Source organism: Helianthus annuus, chromosome 8 (genome assembly GCF_002127325.2).
Source record: "Helianthus annuus cultivar XRQ/B chromosome 8, HanXRQr2.0-SUNRISE, whole genome shotgun sequence".
NCBI classification, from domain to species: Eukaryota; Viridiplantae; Streptophyta; class Magnoliopsida; order Asterales; family Asteraceae; genus Helianthus; species Helianthus annuus.
The window spans coordinates 42,206,128-42,222,587 of NC_035440.2; the positions used below are offsets into that span (position 1 = coordinate 42,206,128).

Below are 16,460 nucleotides of genomic sequence, written 5' to 3' on the forward strand. Positions count from 1 at the left end.
TGACCCATTCACATTAAATCACGAACTCAAACGTCGTTAAGTTTCCGTTATGTTACTATTCACAACAATGAGATATCTCAAACGCCGTTTAGTTTCTGTTATGTTACTATTCACAACAATGAGATATTAATAGATTGATAATGATAATGATAATGATAATGATAATGATAATGATAATGATAATGATAATTGATAATGATAATGATAATGGTAATGGTAATCATAATATTAGAAGCCTATATTGTAAAACAAGGTCTAGAAGGCCAAGTACTCACTACAAGGTAGGCTGCCGAGGCTCGAGTACTCAATGTTTAGGCCAATTACTTCCCGAGTACTCTCCACCTAAGTCGAGTACTTCTTAGGTACTCTTAAATCCGACTAGGGAGTGCCTAACGACTTTTGCGACCATGATTAGAAGACTTAAAAAAGTATAATACTAATAAAAAAGTTACATTAGAGTGAAATTGAAGAGTATATGAAGAAGATTGGTTGGAAATTTGTGTGAAAATGGTTTAGATTATTCAGGTATTTCTAGTTTTAATTTAATTAAACCATTAATTTTTTTAATTCAAATAATGTGGTTAAAATAGTCGTTGGAGGGCAATGGGTCCAGTCTCATTCGGCTGGCCCATGTCACACAAAAGGTGGGACAACGACCTCACATCAACTCCCATCCCAGGCCCTGTTTCCACTACCCAGCCCCCACACTCATGTCACATCAAATATATTTGAAATCCACATATATGGTCATCAAATCAAGTACCAACGAATAGAAGGGCAAAAAACTCGGGTTCAATAACTGAAACCGGCTATTAATCAAGACCAGTTCGTTACTGATACATGAGAAACCGATTTAGGATGAGCTTTAGAGTCAGAACCTGTTTGTAGCTATTTTTAACCACAAATAACTAGTTAACATACAGACAAAAAATTAAAATGTATTCACGATTTTTCTATGGTTCTATTCTAAAGTTAAAATAATAAATAAAAAAGAACTTTATTATGAGTTTATTATATATTTAATTGATTTTTTAATTAAAAAAATAGTTATAGGATCGGTTAACTGGTTTGGTTAATAACGTAATCCGATATATTAGATTTTTAGGCATGCTCGAAACAGTTATTGGTTTTGACCAAGTTGGCCAATAACCAATTCGATTAATAGCCGGTAAAAAAACCCAGTTAACCGGACAACCGGTTATTCTCATCACATATTGGATCACTCACTTTGGGAATTGGGCCTTAAAATCCTTTCAAAGTGGGCCCAGAATGGGGGAACATAAGTGTCGGGTAGAAATAAACAAAAAAAAGGTCGGTTACTTGTTTTCATTCTCACCACCGCTGTTGTTTATCATAGATTAGGTTTTTTTTTTACTGTTAGTTATTTTATCAGTTATTGACTTTTCTTCTTCCCCACCACTTTAGCCTGTTTTTTATTGATATTTGCTCTGGAAATCGAGTTGATTATGTTTTGAGTCAAATAAAACTGAAATAGGACCACATATTTATTATGCATTTTGATATGATAAACGTAATATCTAGAGTATCATTTGTTGTTGTTATTGATGATTATATGAATATTAATGTTGCTTGTCTTTAGTGTTTTATGTTGTTGATCATGTGTAAATCTTTTTTTGTTGTGCATGATATTAAATTTATTATATGACTTAGTTGTGCATGGTATTAAATTTATTATATGACTTAGTTGTGCATGGTATTAAATTTAACGGAACTATATCTCAGTTGGTGTGGTCTTGACTATCAACCGATATATTTGGATCGAGGTATGAATCCCTCGTTCTTGTATTCGTGGATTGAAGCTTTTACATGATTGATCGCTGATAAACTCAAAAGGAGAATTAGAATTAGAAATGGTGTTGGGTTGTGGTGATTACTGCATCTGTTGAATCTCATGTTCTTCGGTTATGTGAAAATGCGATTTGCGTAAAAGATGTACGAAGAAGATGAAGTTTGATGATGAGCAGAAGGGAATAATAGTTTGGTTAAAGATGTACTTTAATTTCCCCAAAAAAAAGTAGTTTGGTTAAAGATATACTTTGATAAAAGGGCTTGGTTATTCACACATACTCTTGGTTATTTGCACATCTCTTAAACCATATAGGAAGCATATAGGGCAATACGGTTCCTCTAGGTCCAAGCGTATTGAGCAATACACTTCCTATATGTGTACTTGAAGTACAAACTTTTCAGATGATGGTCAGCTAATGATTAGGGGACCAGAGGAAACGTATAGGGCAATACGGTTCCTCTGGGTCCAAGCGTATTAAGCAATACACTTCCTATATGTGTACCAAACTTTTCAAAAGATGGTCAGCTAAAAGGAAGTGTATAGGGCCATACGCTCCCTTAATGATTTTTTTTTTCAAAAGACAAGAGGAATCATATAGGGTCATACGCCCTGAAGGATTTTTTTTTTTTTTTTTGCAAGAACAACATATTGTTATTAGTATCTTTTTTAACTTTATTTTTTTAAACATTAATTAAGTTGTTTTTTATTATAAAATGATGTTAGTTTTTTTGTTATAAATTTTATAAAAGACGTAGTGAAATTAAGCAATCCAAACAAATTAAACATATCCAAATTAAACAAATATTACAAATACTTAAAATTAAATTCAATTGTTCGTATAGTACTACATAATATGATAATAAAAACCACTATCATTATCAATACTCGTCAGACTCCTCGTCAGACTCAGCGAGCTCCTCCTCTGTAAAGTTCGGATCACGCCTAGTAGAGGGTGACGGGCTGTGCTGTGTATAGGACGTGCCTGGATCCTATAAAAAATTCAAACAAAATACTCATTACATAACATTAAAATTGTTCGTAGAAAAAGAAATAAAACAAAATAACATACCTGCATGGAAAGGTCGGACAGAGGAAAGAGCGGCATGGTCTGGCCGGACCGAGGAAAATGTGGCAAGGAAAGTGTCACACCCCAACCGATGGCGGAATCATCGGGGCGCGGCACTGAGCGAAACAAATTGTCCAGAAATTTCCATAACAATTATCATTACTATTCCATTTAAAATAATACGTCCCATACCGTATCTCAAACAGTAAACAAATTATTACAGACAAAATCCAGGCAAATATTTCCGTTCCGACAACTCAGATTTTAAATACAACAATTGTTTATCTGCTTCTAGAGACCCATAATTTGACTACTACAGACAACTATTTGTTGGGCTCTAGAGCTTTATTCTAGTCTCGCTTTCCTAGCAGATAAGCATCTTAAACACCTGTCACATACGTTAAAATAAAAGTCAATACACATAGTGTAAAGGTGAGCATACAAGTTTCGTAATAGCATATAGAGTTCGAAATAGTTTACGCATAACCAACACGTACACAGAGGAAAACGAAGCCTGTTAATTATCGACACAGATCTATCGATACCAATGACTGCGGGTTGACTGCCTGAGGCAGTTCGCAATACATGATTACCACCGTAATCCATGCAAGTAATTGTCCTTAACAATCCCCGTGTGAACGGGTGCTGAGTCCAAACTATAGTACTATTGTCGTTAAGGCAGGTAGACAACATTCCATGTGTAAACATAACAAACAAGCATTCATTAAGTCACGTAATACATGCGGTAACGATTAGCGTTTAAAATATTGCGTAGTGTGTTCGATGTGATTTCGTATAAGTAACGTATGTAACACCCAAAAGTGCTTAAAGCAAAAAGGGATCGAGTATACTCACAGCGGTTGATGGATTGAAGGGAGTGCTTGGGAGTAGGGTTAGCCTGAATAGTTTGATAGCATAACGATAAGCAACGCGTAAAACGGAAAACAACTGTTGGAGGGTCGGACAGCTGGTCGATCGGTCGGTAGTCCGATCGGACGGCTGACCGTTCGGTTGACAGTTCGTTTGGACAGTTGTCCGGTCGGACGGTAGTCTGATCGGATGGCTGCTCGAGTGGATTGTTTCTCCCTTTGAGTAGGATGTGTTTGTGTATGATGGTTTGACTTTTGAAGTTTTTGTTATAGTATTTGAAAACATTGAAGTATCTTTAACTTTCAGGTCGGTCGATCGAACGGTCGTTCGATCGGCCGGCAACCCGATCGGCTAGGTATCTCGGCAAAACTAGTTCTCAGCAGGGTGTCACCTGATCGGACAGTTGTTCGATCGGGTGGCACTCCTAGTGCGTCGAACATATTGAAAATCGATTAAGTGTTGAAGTCAAGTATCTCATGATCCGAAGAGTAATCCAATCGGACGGTTGTTCGATCGGGTGGCACTCCTAGGGACGGTTGTTCGATCGGGTGGCACTCCTAGAGGAACCATATTGCCCCATACACTTCCTATACTTTGGGTCTAGGGGAACCATATTGTCCTATACGCTTCGTATACTTTGGGTCCAAGGAAACCATATTTCCTATACGCTCCCTATTATACCAATAGGAATCGTATTGTCCAATACGCTTCCTATTGATTTAATGCATTCACCAACCCAAGCCCTATGGGAAGTGTATTGCCCTATACGCTTCCTATTAAACTTATGGGAATCGTATTGGGCAATACGCTTCCTATTGGGTCACTTGTTTTGAACTGCGTGGTACCAATAGGAACCGTATTGCCCAATACGCTTCCTATTGGTGTCGCATTTAATGCTTCAAACCCTATGGGAAGCGTGTTGGCCTATATGGTTTCTATTGAGGGATGTACAAAAATTTTAGGGGATGTGTAGATACCATCACCCTAATAAAATTCATAAATATAATATTAGACTTTTACAATCAAGTCGTGAAGAAGTTGTAGCTATAAGCAAGCTGAAAATATAAGACTGTTTATTTTTACAGACATTCAAGAACCTTATGTTCAACAAATCCAACATTAATGTAATTATCTTCTACGAAATATAAACACCAATGAAATATAAACATTCAAGAAGCAAAAAAGAAGCTAAATCAAGAAGCAAAAATCAGGTCTAAGAAGTTAAATCAAGAAGCAAAAAAGAAGTACCTGGTCGGAGGAGAAGAGGGAGGTCGTCGGACGGCGAGGAGAAGAGGGAGGTTGCCGAAAACTGGTCGGAGGAGGAGCAGCGTCTGGGAGGGGCTGATATTTTAAACGTATATGAGGGACGAGTATATTAGGGTTTTTGTGAAGATGTTTTAAGAAGGGGGTCCATAACTTATTTTTTAAGATGAAAAAAGCTGAGTTCAGATCTGTTTAAAAAAAACAAACACTCTTCAAGGGTAACGTCTGCGTGCCTACAAACATCAGCCGCTTGAAGATGTTTGAAGAAAAAACAAACACCTCCTTAGTGAAACAAACACTTATTAGATATCAACTTATCAAGAGAGATATAAAGTGTATTTGCTACCATCTATCCAAACCACCGTAAATTTTATGTTTTTTAAACCATGTGTTATCATGGCGTTGGGGGCGTAGGAAGAGGCCACATCAGCCAACACCACTACACCTCGACAAAGGCGCGGGTGTGGGGCTTCGCCCGAAGGGCTAGTCATGGCATGACGGAGCAAGAAAGTTATTTTTTGTTTTTTTAGTATTAGATGTATACTCACCAATCATATTTTGGCACGTCAATCACTAACCAAATCCCTCTACTTGTAGGTGAAAAAAGTATGCCACATGACATATTTTTTTTTCAGAACCAAAACTCACATAACCTTATAAGCTTATTTACAAATATTTTAAACCTTAACATCTCATAAGAAATGTGTTATAAACAAACAATAAGTAATTAAAGTGGAAACTAAATTTGAATACAACATATTCATCCACCCATCTAAGTTCTCATAATAACTAAATTTGAATAGCACAACGAATTTGACACTAATACTAATATGTATTAGGAGTGACATTTCTAGACATGATTTCAAACAATCAAGCTTTGTATTGTCATATATAACTTGTTTGATAAATAGACTATGTTCAAATTACCATGTTTAACCAATTAGATTAAACGGATTGTGGACTTGTATAACTTGTTTAGTTAAATAAGTTGACTCGTCAAATCATTTTTATATTGTCATATAGTATAATTTTGTTCATGACTGTATTCTCTGATGCTTGCATAATTTTTATTCTCTAATGCTTGCATAATTTTTATGTTAAAAAGTCTTGTGTTAAATGCATTTGGTATTTTACAGTCTTTGTTATTTCAATTTATTTTTAAAGTAATATATCCAATTTACTATTTGTTAAAGTCTAACGCAATTTACCATTAAACTCAAATGATCAGAGACGTCTCTGAGAATTCACGTATCCTGTTCGAGCTTGAAAAAAAGTGCTATTTCATTTTATTAGTATTTAAAAAAAAATCAAATTAGTATTGGGCTCAATAAACCTAATGCCAAGTGGGCTAAATTCTAAACCATAAAAAATGATTTGTAAATGGTCCTATATTGGGATTGGTATGTGTTTGTTTACTATTTAAAAAAAATAACATATATATCAGATTTTTTTTTTAAATTACGTGCCCCTCGAAATCACGGGCCTTGTGCGGAGGTCCTCCCCGCACACTATCATAGCTGCCACTGCAAATGACCAAGAATCATAATTGAGTTAGCATGTGTTCATATGACGTTTTATGTTTAAAGTCTTTATTTATGTTAAATGCAATTAATAACTTTTGTATGTTAAATCCATCTAACTAGAGATTTACTATGAGTTAGAGGCTAGTGCCGATTAAATGATTAGTTGCTTGACTATCATTTGCATAACAAAGTCTAATTTCCAAGTCCAAACATACAAAGGTAATGAAACATATGATCAGTATATCATCTCACGAATTTAAATGGTTACAAAAATACAAAAAAGAATTACAATATTCATATACTCTTGAGTGGTTATAAACCAAAAAGAGGTCTAGTACATTAATCAGTAGGAAAAGTGTTGGCTAAACTCATTGTTACATCTATATGAATTTTCCGGCTTACTTCTGTAAACGTAGAGAAGAAGATGTTGGATCGAATACAACGAACCACACTACAACAGACAGAAGAAAACATGAATTTCCATGTGATGCATGGAAGGATGGATGTATTTTTTAGGCCTATAACCGGTTATGTTTTTCCTTCATCCTTAATTAATTTCGTATGACTAGACCACCAAATATCAAATAAGCAAATATTAAAGATCACTCACAACTGGATTGCTTTTTTAGGTTTTGTATTCAGTGTTTAGATTTTCCACTTCCACGTCTTATTTTTCTCCCATTGATCGTCGTTCTATACATCCTCGGTTTCACTTTAGGGTTCATAGGTTTCTTTCATTATGCAGGAAATGGAGGCGGAATGGAATAGATCATTACGAGTGGATGAAGAAAAAGGTGTTTGGTTGGTCAATGGAATGGAATCACCCATTCCATAAGCAGTGGCAGACCCAATAAAATTTTTTATGGGGGGCGTATGGAGAGAGGAGGCCCTACCAGAGCATTTCGAGCCCGTTCATCCTCCTGCAGATCCTGCTGATGTAGTGCCCGTGGAGGACCCTCCGGAGGATCTAGACGGTGCAGCTCCGCCACAGCCACCGCCACCTGCCGGGGCACCTCAGTTTCCACGTCACGTTATTCGAGGTCATGCCCCAGGAGCTGCGCTACATCCGGATGTACGAGCCGAGCTTGACAGGCTCAACGATTTAGTAGGTTGGCTGGTACGGGCGGAGCAGGATAGACGAGAGAGAGAGGGATGGCCCCCGATACCGCTTCCACCGGTTCGAGCACCACATCAGCAGCATCAGGATTCAGATTCGGAATTGGATGCATAGACCTGTTGTTGTTTTTATTGTTATTATGGATGTACAAACTTATCTTATATATTTTTGTTATGGATGTAAAAAGTTATCTTATATATGTCATATTTATGTTTGTTTTCAGTTATTCGGTTACTTAATGATTGTTGTCTTAAATTTAGATAATACGGAAACAATATAACCCCCTGAATATAATACGGAAACAATATTTGAAAGAAATAAAATTTTAATCGAAAGAATAATATTTAAAAAAGTAAAATGTTAAAAACAATATAATATTTAATCGATATAATATATTTAAAGAGCCGATTTTTAAAATAGTTGATTTAATCGTTATAAAACAAAAACTTTTTATAGTGTAAAAAACAAAAAAAAAAAAACAAAACTTTTTTAAAAACCAAAAAAGAACGATTTTTAAAATTTTTGGATAGATTTTTAAAAAACAAAAACTTTTTATAGTGTAAAAAAGAAAAAAAACTTTTTTTAAAACCAAAAAAAATTTCAACAAAAAAACACATCTTCAAAAACTATCCAAAAAACCATACCAAAACCCACCAAAACACCCCTCATTTCAGCCAAAAAAAAAAAAAAAAAAACCAAACATGGACGCCTCGTATAGGGCTATACCCTTCGTATAGGGTTCCTTAAACATCGTGCCTGACACCCTCTGAGACCCCATCGAATTCAGTGCATGTACGCCTCGTATAGAGCTATACGAGGCGTCTAGGTTTCAAAAAGTGTGAAAATAGGCGGACAAGGTGTCCGGATAGTCTGAGCCTTAATTTCGTATGACTAGACCACCAAATATCAAATAAGCAAATATTAAAGATCACTCACAACTGGATTGCTTTTTTAGGTTTTGTATTCAGTGTTTAGATTTTCCACTTCCACGTCTTATTTTTCTCCCATTGATCGTCGTTCTATACATCCTCGGCTTCACTTTAAGGTTCATAGGTTTCTTTCATTATGCAGGAAATGGAGGCGGAATGGAATAGATCATTACGAGTGGATGAAGAAAAAGGTGTTTGGTTGGTCAATGGAATGAAATCACCCATTCCATAAGCAGTGGCAGACCCAATAAATTTTTTTATGGGGTGCGGAAATTTATAAGGATCATTTGTCTATCTCTATATAATAATTTTTCAGTCCGATTCAAGTCGGATCTGATCGGATCGGGTGATATAAATAGGCTAATTAAACCAAATTTAATGTAATCAACAAAAGTACAACAAACGTTAGATTAGTTACATAATAAATATATGATACAATAATAAAAAAACATCACTAAAATAAAAAAAAAAACCATAATATGGCCGAAAAAGCAACGATCCAAAAAATCCGTACACAACAACGGAGCCGAATCATTAACATATTTTTTCTCTTCTACTTTTAGACCATGCGTAGTGGTTTGAAAAATAATGCCCCCACCCTGTGGCGTTTTCTGTCATGTGGCAGTCCAGTCAGCATGGGGGCATTATTGGGCGTTTTTGCAAAAGTGGCGTAGTGGAATAATGCCTAATAACACCCCATCCAACCATTACACGATTATTTATTTTTTTAAATTAAAAACTTAAAATACTTCATTAAATTAAATAAAATTACAATACTAAAAAATTACATTGCAAAATTTTAAGTTCTATAAAAGATCCAAATGAGACATTTAATAAACAAAACTTTAGGGACTGATATAACATTTTTGAAACTGGAAATATTAAAGATATTGAAGTTTAAAACCACAGGGGCCTAATGTGACAACTGAGGAAACTCTTAAAACAACCACCCGCCTCCATCCTTCTTCTTCTTCTTCGTGCGTGACACCTACAACATCTCCGGCTAAAATTAGGGCAAACCCAAAAAACCCGGCAAACTCAAACCCAAAAATTCCATCTCTTTCTCTTTAAACCACATGCTCTTATCTGATTGGCCAAAGATTAGCCATTTTAGCGTTTTTCAAATCACGCCGGTGGCTTATTTTTGCAAAAACACGCCGGAAAACGCCCCGGGGGTGGGGGCTTGGCGTTGTTAGGCGTTATTGGAGGAGAAAAACGCCAGAATCCTTACCACTACGGGTGGTCTTACAATCATATATTAGTTACCTTTTTTACAAATCGATTACTATAATGACAACAATTATCAACTTGTAATAATAACTTAGACTAATAAAGATCGATTATAACGTTTTTTTTACCACAGTATATTTTTAAAAATACATCATGATGATAAAAAGCATCGCCTGATCATATACATTTCTTGATCATAAAATGAAACTCTAAATTAACTAAACTTATTACAAATGAGGAAATAAAGTAAAAGAAAATTAATATGAAGTACATTTCCCGTATAGCACATCAATCAAATAAACTAATAATAGAAAAGATATATCGTCCTATAAAAAAAAAAACCCTGTTTCTTTGTATTTGTTTTTTTTTTTTTTAATTTGATGGTTACTAGATTATTAGCCACCGTTAGTCCGTTATGACTTATGAGTTATGAATGACCATTATGATGACAGTAATAGATACGGGCTTTACTTGCTCAAGTAAAAGAAACGCTATTATAAGCCCATCTGTAGAAAATAAATACCACCAAAAGTTCAACTTCAAGCCCATCTTGTTGTTTCTTTTTCACGTTCAAACCCCTAATAACCAGGCACCCTTGCAGCTGCCAGAAATCAAAGTCCGGTGATGTTATATTCTCTCCATTCTCTTCATACACGCAGGTCCTTCCTGCAGGGCTTTGATAAGTTTAATGGGTGCGATTACAAAATAACAAGTGGTGTGCTCGGGATTTTGGCGTATTTATAACACTAAATCCTCTTTTTCCAAGGGGTGGCTTTGATGGTGTGCGGGGAGGACCTCCGCACAAGGCCCGTGATTTCGAGGGGCACGCGATTTAAAAAAAAAATCTGATATGTATATGTTATATTTTTTTTAAAGTAAACACATATCAATTCCAATATAGGCCCATTTACAAATCATTTTTTAGGGTTTAGAAATTTAGCCCACTTGGCATTAGGTTTATTGAGCTCAATACTAACTTGATTATTTTTTTAAATAATAATAAAACATTACGGAAGGGCATATTTTTTCAAGCTCGAACAGGGTACGTGAATTCTCGGAGACGCCTCTGCTAAAGCATACTACACATATACGTGTAACTCTCTAAGTGCACTCATAAATTGCTGAATTTGGTAACCATATCTGAAGATTGAATGGGATTTCAATTTTTCTACAAGTTAGTTTTTGCTCTTGATTCCCTACTTAATGAATGAGTTCACATGACTAAAGCTTTACTTACATGATTAATACTCTTACCGTTCGCCCCTTTTTAGCCATACAAACATAAATCCTAGTTTTCAAGTCATACAAATTGAGGAAACTCTTAACATAGGCTCCCGCCATTCGACTATAATCTTAAACATAACTTAAGGAATTTCGGATATTATAACATTACGCATCTTCATTTATTAAGAAAACATTAGTGGATTTCAAGGTAAACAGATTCATTCAGCATGCCGCAGTACATTCAGATATTTCAAATACAATGCAATATCAAATGAGACTTGAGAGCTTCATATATGCTGCTGATATGTCAGTAACATAAAATAAAGGGTTGCACCTGATTAGATGAAACCGTTGAGGGTAAAGTTCGACTGTGTATAGTATGATGGGGTATGGGGTTGCGTCTCTCTTGGGTCGCTGTTACAATTACAAATTATCAGATTTTCCAAAAGAACTAAATATGTTGTTTTAATACTCAGGATAAAACAATATAGATTAGGTGTAAACCTTTGTTGAATATTTAAGGGCTCCGAAATGACATTCTTGTGGGATGAAGTAGATACCGCACTTGAAATAGGACCCTTGGACCTTCCAGCTGAAACAACAAATATCATCCTGAACATCTTTAGACACAATTTACTACTTGTCTATTACTATTTGCAACTTTATTGTTCTATAAATGTTTAATAAATATACTTGAGTTAGTTCAATTTTTTTGAATTATTATTTAATTTCACTTGTTAATTTAATTCAACAAGATTCCATATTAAACACATTTGTCACCATAAACAGTTAATGATCAAAAGGAGCATAATTAGTAGTGGTTTTACAGTCCGCTTTGAAATCGTCCAAACCGGTTTCACAGTTTCATCGGTTTGGTTTCACGGCCAGCTTATTCTTTTAAATTCGGCCGGTCGATTTCAAAATTTTCAATCAATAGTGAATGGCTTAGTTTGTTGTTTCTAAATATTTAAACTGTACAAAACCTAGCTATTAAAATCTCTCTTACAAAATCAAAATAATGATTTTTACATGTAAATATGAACATTATGAACATGATTAACATGAACAACATCTACTAGGATAGATTTACCCAATATCAAGTTGCCAGAAGACGAATCCACGTGTTTATCACCGGCGAGTGCCATCGGCGGAGCAACCGCAGCCGCTGCTCCTCCACCGACGACGGTTGCGAGATCCAGACCTCATAGTCACCGAAAACCCCCATCGGAACCCTAGCGAACGATACCAAACCATTACTACTGAAATTCAAATCTCGTACGCACATGTCACTATCATCGTCATCATCCGAACACGAAGAAGACGAACATATGCTTGAAGGATTGGCTCTGGTGTGAATCAACGAGTTAGGGTGGCGGTTGTGGTGGCGGTGGACCGGTGGTTCATGGCAGTCCGAGAGATACTCATAAACTTTGGAATGTAGTTGGACAAAAATGCCCTTAGTTCCCAAGTTCGCCAATTTTTTTTTCAGTGTTCCCCAATAAATCCTTCCCTATTTATAAAACTAGTAAAATATTTCATCTAACCCCTCATACTTTATAAACCACGCCTTTTTTCGGTGTTCTCCAATAAATCCTTCCCTATATATAAAACTCGTAAAATATTTCATCTAACCCCTCATACTTTATAAACCACGCCTTTTAATATGCTCCGAGACATTTCAGATTTAAAGTTCTAACTGACCCATGACATTATTGCCTAATAGTATCTTGGAATTGAAATAAGACTTATGGAGTATGGACCATTAATCCTTGGTTTGATTCTCACATGGGAGTCAGATTTATTGGGTTTCCTTGTGTATAGACATTATTGCCCAGTGAAGATGGATATGATCAGATGGTTCCGTTGATGGTACGGTGGTACTTCAGTCATCAAATTTGTTGTTAAAAAAATTTCCAACCGTTACTTCAAGTTATATTATATAACAGTGACATTTATTGCACACTACCAACAAGTCACTAAATAAGTATAATTTTTCATCTAGCCCCTCATACTTCATATACATTTGCATTTAGCCTCTGCCTTTCACTGATATTATATAACAGTGACACTTATTGCACACTACCAATGAGTCACTAAAATAAGTATAATTTTTCATCTAGCCCCTCATACTTCATATACATTTGCATTTAGCCTTTCACTGATGTTATATGACAGTGACACTTATTGCACACTACCAATGTGTCACTAAAATAAGTATAATTTTTCATCTAGCCCCTCATACTTCATGTACATTTGCATTTAGCCTTTCACTGATATTATATGACAGTGACACTTATTGCACACTACCAATGAGTCACTAAAATAAGTATAATTTTTCATCTAGCCCCTCATACTTCATATACATTTGCATTTAGCCTTTCAATATGTTTTGGGGCATTTCGGATTCAAGGTTGTACCTATTTACTTCAAATTACCTATTACCTACTATAAAAATTACCTTTACCTACTACAAAAAAAAAACAACGGCGGCAATAGTCCATTGATTTGATTGTGTGAGTTGGGCGGCCATATGCCACCCTATGGTTGTTTTTTTTTTTTTTTTTTTTTTTTTTTTTTTTAAATTGCGATTTTGTCCCGTTTATATTTATACTTATGCATGACGCTCCCCTATTGACACAATAAATTTACAATTTTATCCCGTTTTAAAATTATGATTTTACCATCAGTTCAAAATTATGCTTTTGCCCTCATTTAAAAATAAATTTACGCTTTTCCTCCCAGCTAAAAATTTTCAATTTTCCCTCGGTTCAACATTATGATTTTGCCTCGTTTAAATTTACAGTTTTGCCATTACGTTTTTTCCCTTATAATAACCATTTTGTCATCTGTTCAAAATTATGTTTTTACCCCCATTTAAAAATAAATTTACGCTTTTGTTCCCAGCTAAAAATTTCAATTTTGCCCTCGATTCAAAATTACGATTTTGCCCCGTTTAAATTTATAGTTTTGCCATTAGTTTTTTTTCCTCACACAGCCAAGTTACGATTTTGCCCTCAACCCCATTGGTCCATTTAATTTACGATTTTATCTCTGAAACAAAATTATGATTTCCCCCTCAGTTCAAAGTTACGTTTTCCTAATCGTTTTAATTTTTCTAGCAAAACTATAAAAGTTTTTTGTTTTAATTGGTTGACTCGATTTAATTTTTTTTTCATCTAAAGGAGCTGCCTAACACGTGTAGGTCCCTCGGAGGTTGAGGTTAAACCTTATCCTTGTTATGTTTAACACACTAGCAAGTGCGGAATCCAAGCTAGAATGCAAACCGGTAGTTTATATGAGAACACAAGCTACAAAGAGAAAGGTAGACACACGAGATATCAAAGTTTTCTCTTGTATTTCAGTGGACACGGTTACAGCCCTTGACCAAACTGAAAATACGCTCTCTACAAGACTAAGTTCACTCACACTTTCTCACACACTTAAGTGAACACATTACATGAGTATATATACCCATCACAGCTCGTCTGGTCGAAGGATCAGATAGACTGATCGAAGGATCATCTATCGATCTGAAACCTATCGAAGGATCCACATATACCTCGAAGGATGATATCCTTCGAGGTCCATCAACATCCATCGAAGGTTTATCTTTCGAGCTCATCGAAGGATCTAAACAATCCTTCGATGACCCATCCTTCGACACAAACATGTTACAACCATGTTCTAACTGTTTGGCCAAGTCAAACCAGGAGGATGGTTGACTTGGTCAAACTTACATCAAACACACATATTAACAAACCTAAGACGTAACCCAGACTAACAAAAGACATCGTTTTGTATCATGACAAAATACAGACAAAGTACAGACATAAGTGCACCAACAAACTCCCCCTTGGCTGTAGCTTTGTCTCGATCTTCGTGTCTTCAAGTCTCTGACGTTCTTTCAAGTCTTCAATGTCGGAGGATCTTCAAAGTCTTCACGTCTTGAAAGCAGAAAGTGTATCAACAAACTCCCCGTTTCATGTAGGAAGTGTGTTGACAAACTCCCCCTTAACATAAGCTCCCCCTTGAGTTATGCTCGTGAAAGACTTGATCTTTATAGCTTGAGATCCTTGTGGTGTTGATGATGGTCAGTGGCAACTCGATCATTTTCATCCTTTGAGGGCCTTCACGTCGTGTCTTCATTCCGAAGCTTGTCATCGACCATGTTCTCCTTACCTTTAGAATCTGCACATGCAAGAAATCTAAACGCGTAATGAGAACAACTGCTTGGAATATAGTTTATATAAACAAATGACACACGAATGACCATGTCACAATCAAACACCGTCCGACAGTTTGAAAGTTTAGTAAATTTGTCAGTTTTAGTTTCTAACTTTCAAAACTTGCAAATTTCGACCGTTTATGAAGATTTAGTCAATTCGGTTTTCATTCAGGTTTCAGGCAACGAAGACTCGAGTTCCAACATCGTACGATCGAAAATAAAATAGAAATAAAATCTTTTTGGCTTTTATAAAGTTTATATTAAAACACACCTAAAATCTTTTTGGTATTTTTGAATTTTTCAAATGTAAAGACTGAAAGCAGTAAATAAAAATATACAGACATTCTTTTTGCGAGTTTCGAGGGTAAGAGAATCATATCAGTGCACGGTCAAGCCAAAACACTCTCTTTGTTCAGTTAGTTAACATTAAGATAAGCATCCTATAACAATTATCGGTATTGTTGTCCACATAAGCTCAACTTATCAGATGTAATCATGGCGAGGGGATACGTTGAGGTATGATTTATACTTACCAACCGGTGTTCATCCACATCACGACACATTCCCGTATCAAGGTATGCACGAGGATTCATCTTACCGGTGAGTATACCGATTATCATCTGTTTGACCGTATATGATGTGAGATTCTCACTTATTTTGATTTGAAAACAAGCCCTATGTGATAGAATCACTTATTGATGAGGAACTTGATTTTCATATGCATGAGGGCACAGGAGCAAGTCCGTGAACAGGTCAGTACTTCCGTACAGCAGAGAGACGAACTTGACTCCCGGATAAATGTGATATTTTATCACTTATTTGTTTGGACATGTGATTGTTTATCACTTATTGAGGTCGAATGCAGTATGTACACGTATGTATAGTATCATGGAAGATCTAGACTTGCGTCCCCGTTATTTTTCGGTAAAAGATACAACCATGATACCCAGATGATAAGCAGCATAAAGACCGAATATCTCAGAACCTCGGCAATCTCTCAAGCGAAATTTCGGTACTAAGACCATATGCCAATGAATGGTTCCCACCTGGTCTTCAGTCGATTTAAGATTTATATCACCCTACACACTTTAAAATGATTGTGAGCCTACCGATACATCTTATATAGAGCTGCTTATCGTTTTTCATTTAAGGTTTAAAGAGGTTTGGATAGACCACTGATGTACTATCATTTTCTCTTTTGCT

The 16,460-nt window shown here is 35.7% G+C and overlaps 1 long non-coding RNA gene across 2 annotated transcripts; it reads right to left on the minus strand.

Moving 5' to 3' along the window:
* Positions 1–9,950: 9,950 nt before the first annotated feature.
* Positions 9,951–12,520, minus strand: LOC110872662. Of its 2 annotated transcripts, XR_002554591.2 has the most exons (4): positions 12,123–12,519; positions 11,537–11,624; positions 11,367–11,446; positions 9,951–10,474 (listed from the first exon to the last, which is right to left on the minus strand). It is a non-coding gene; the product is annotated as an uncharacterized LOC110872662 (long non-coding RNA). The 2 variants fall into 2 exon arrangements; XR_002554590.2 differs by lacking the exon at positions 9,951–10,474 and having other exon boundaries at positions 11,188–11,446; positions 12,123–12,520.
* Positions 12,521–16,460: the final 3,940 nt, after the last annotated feature.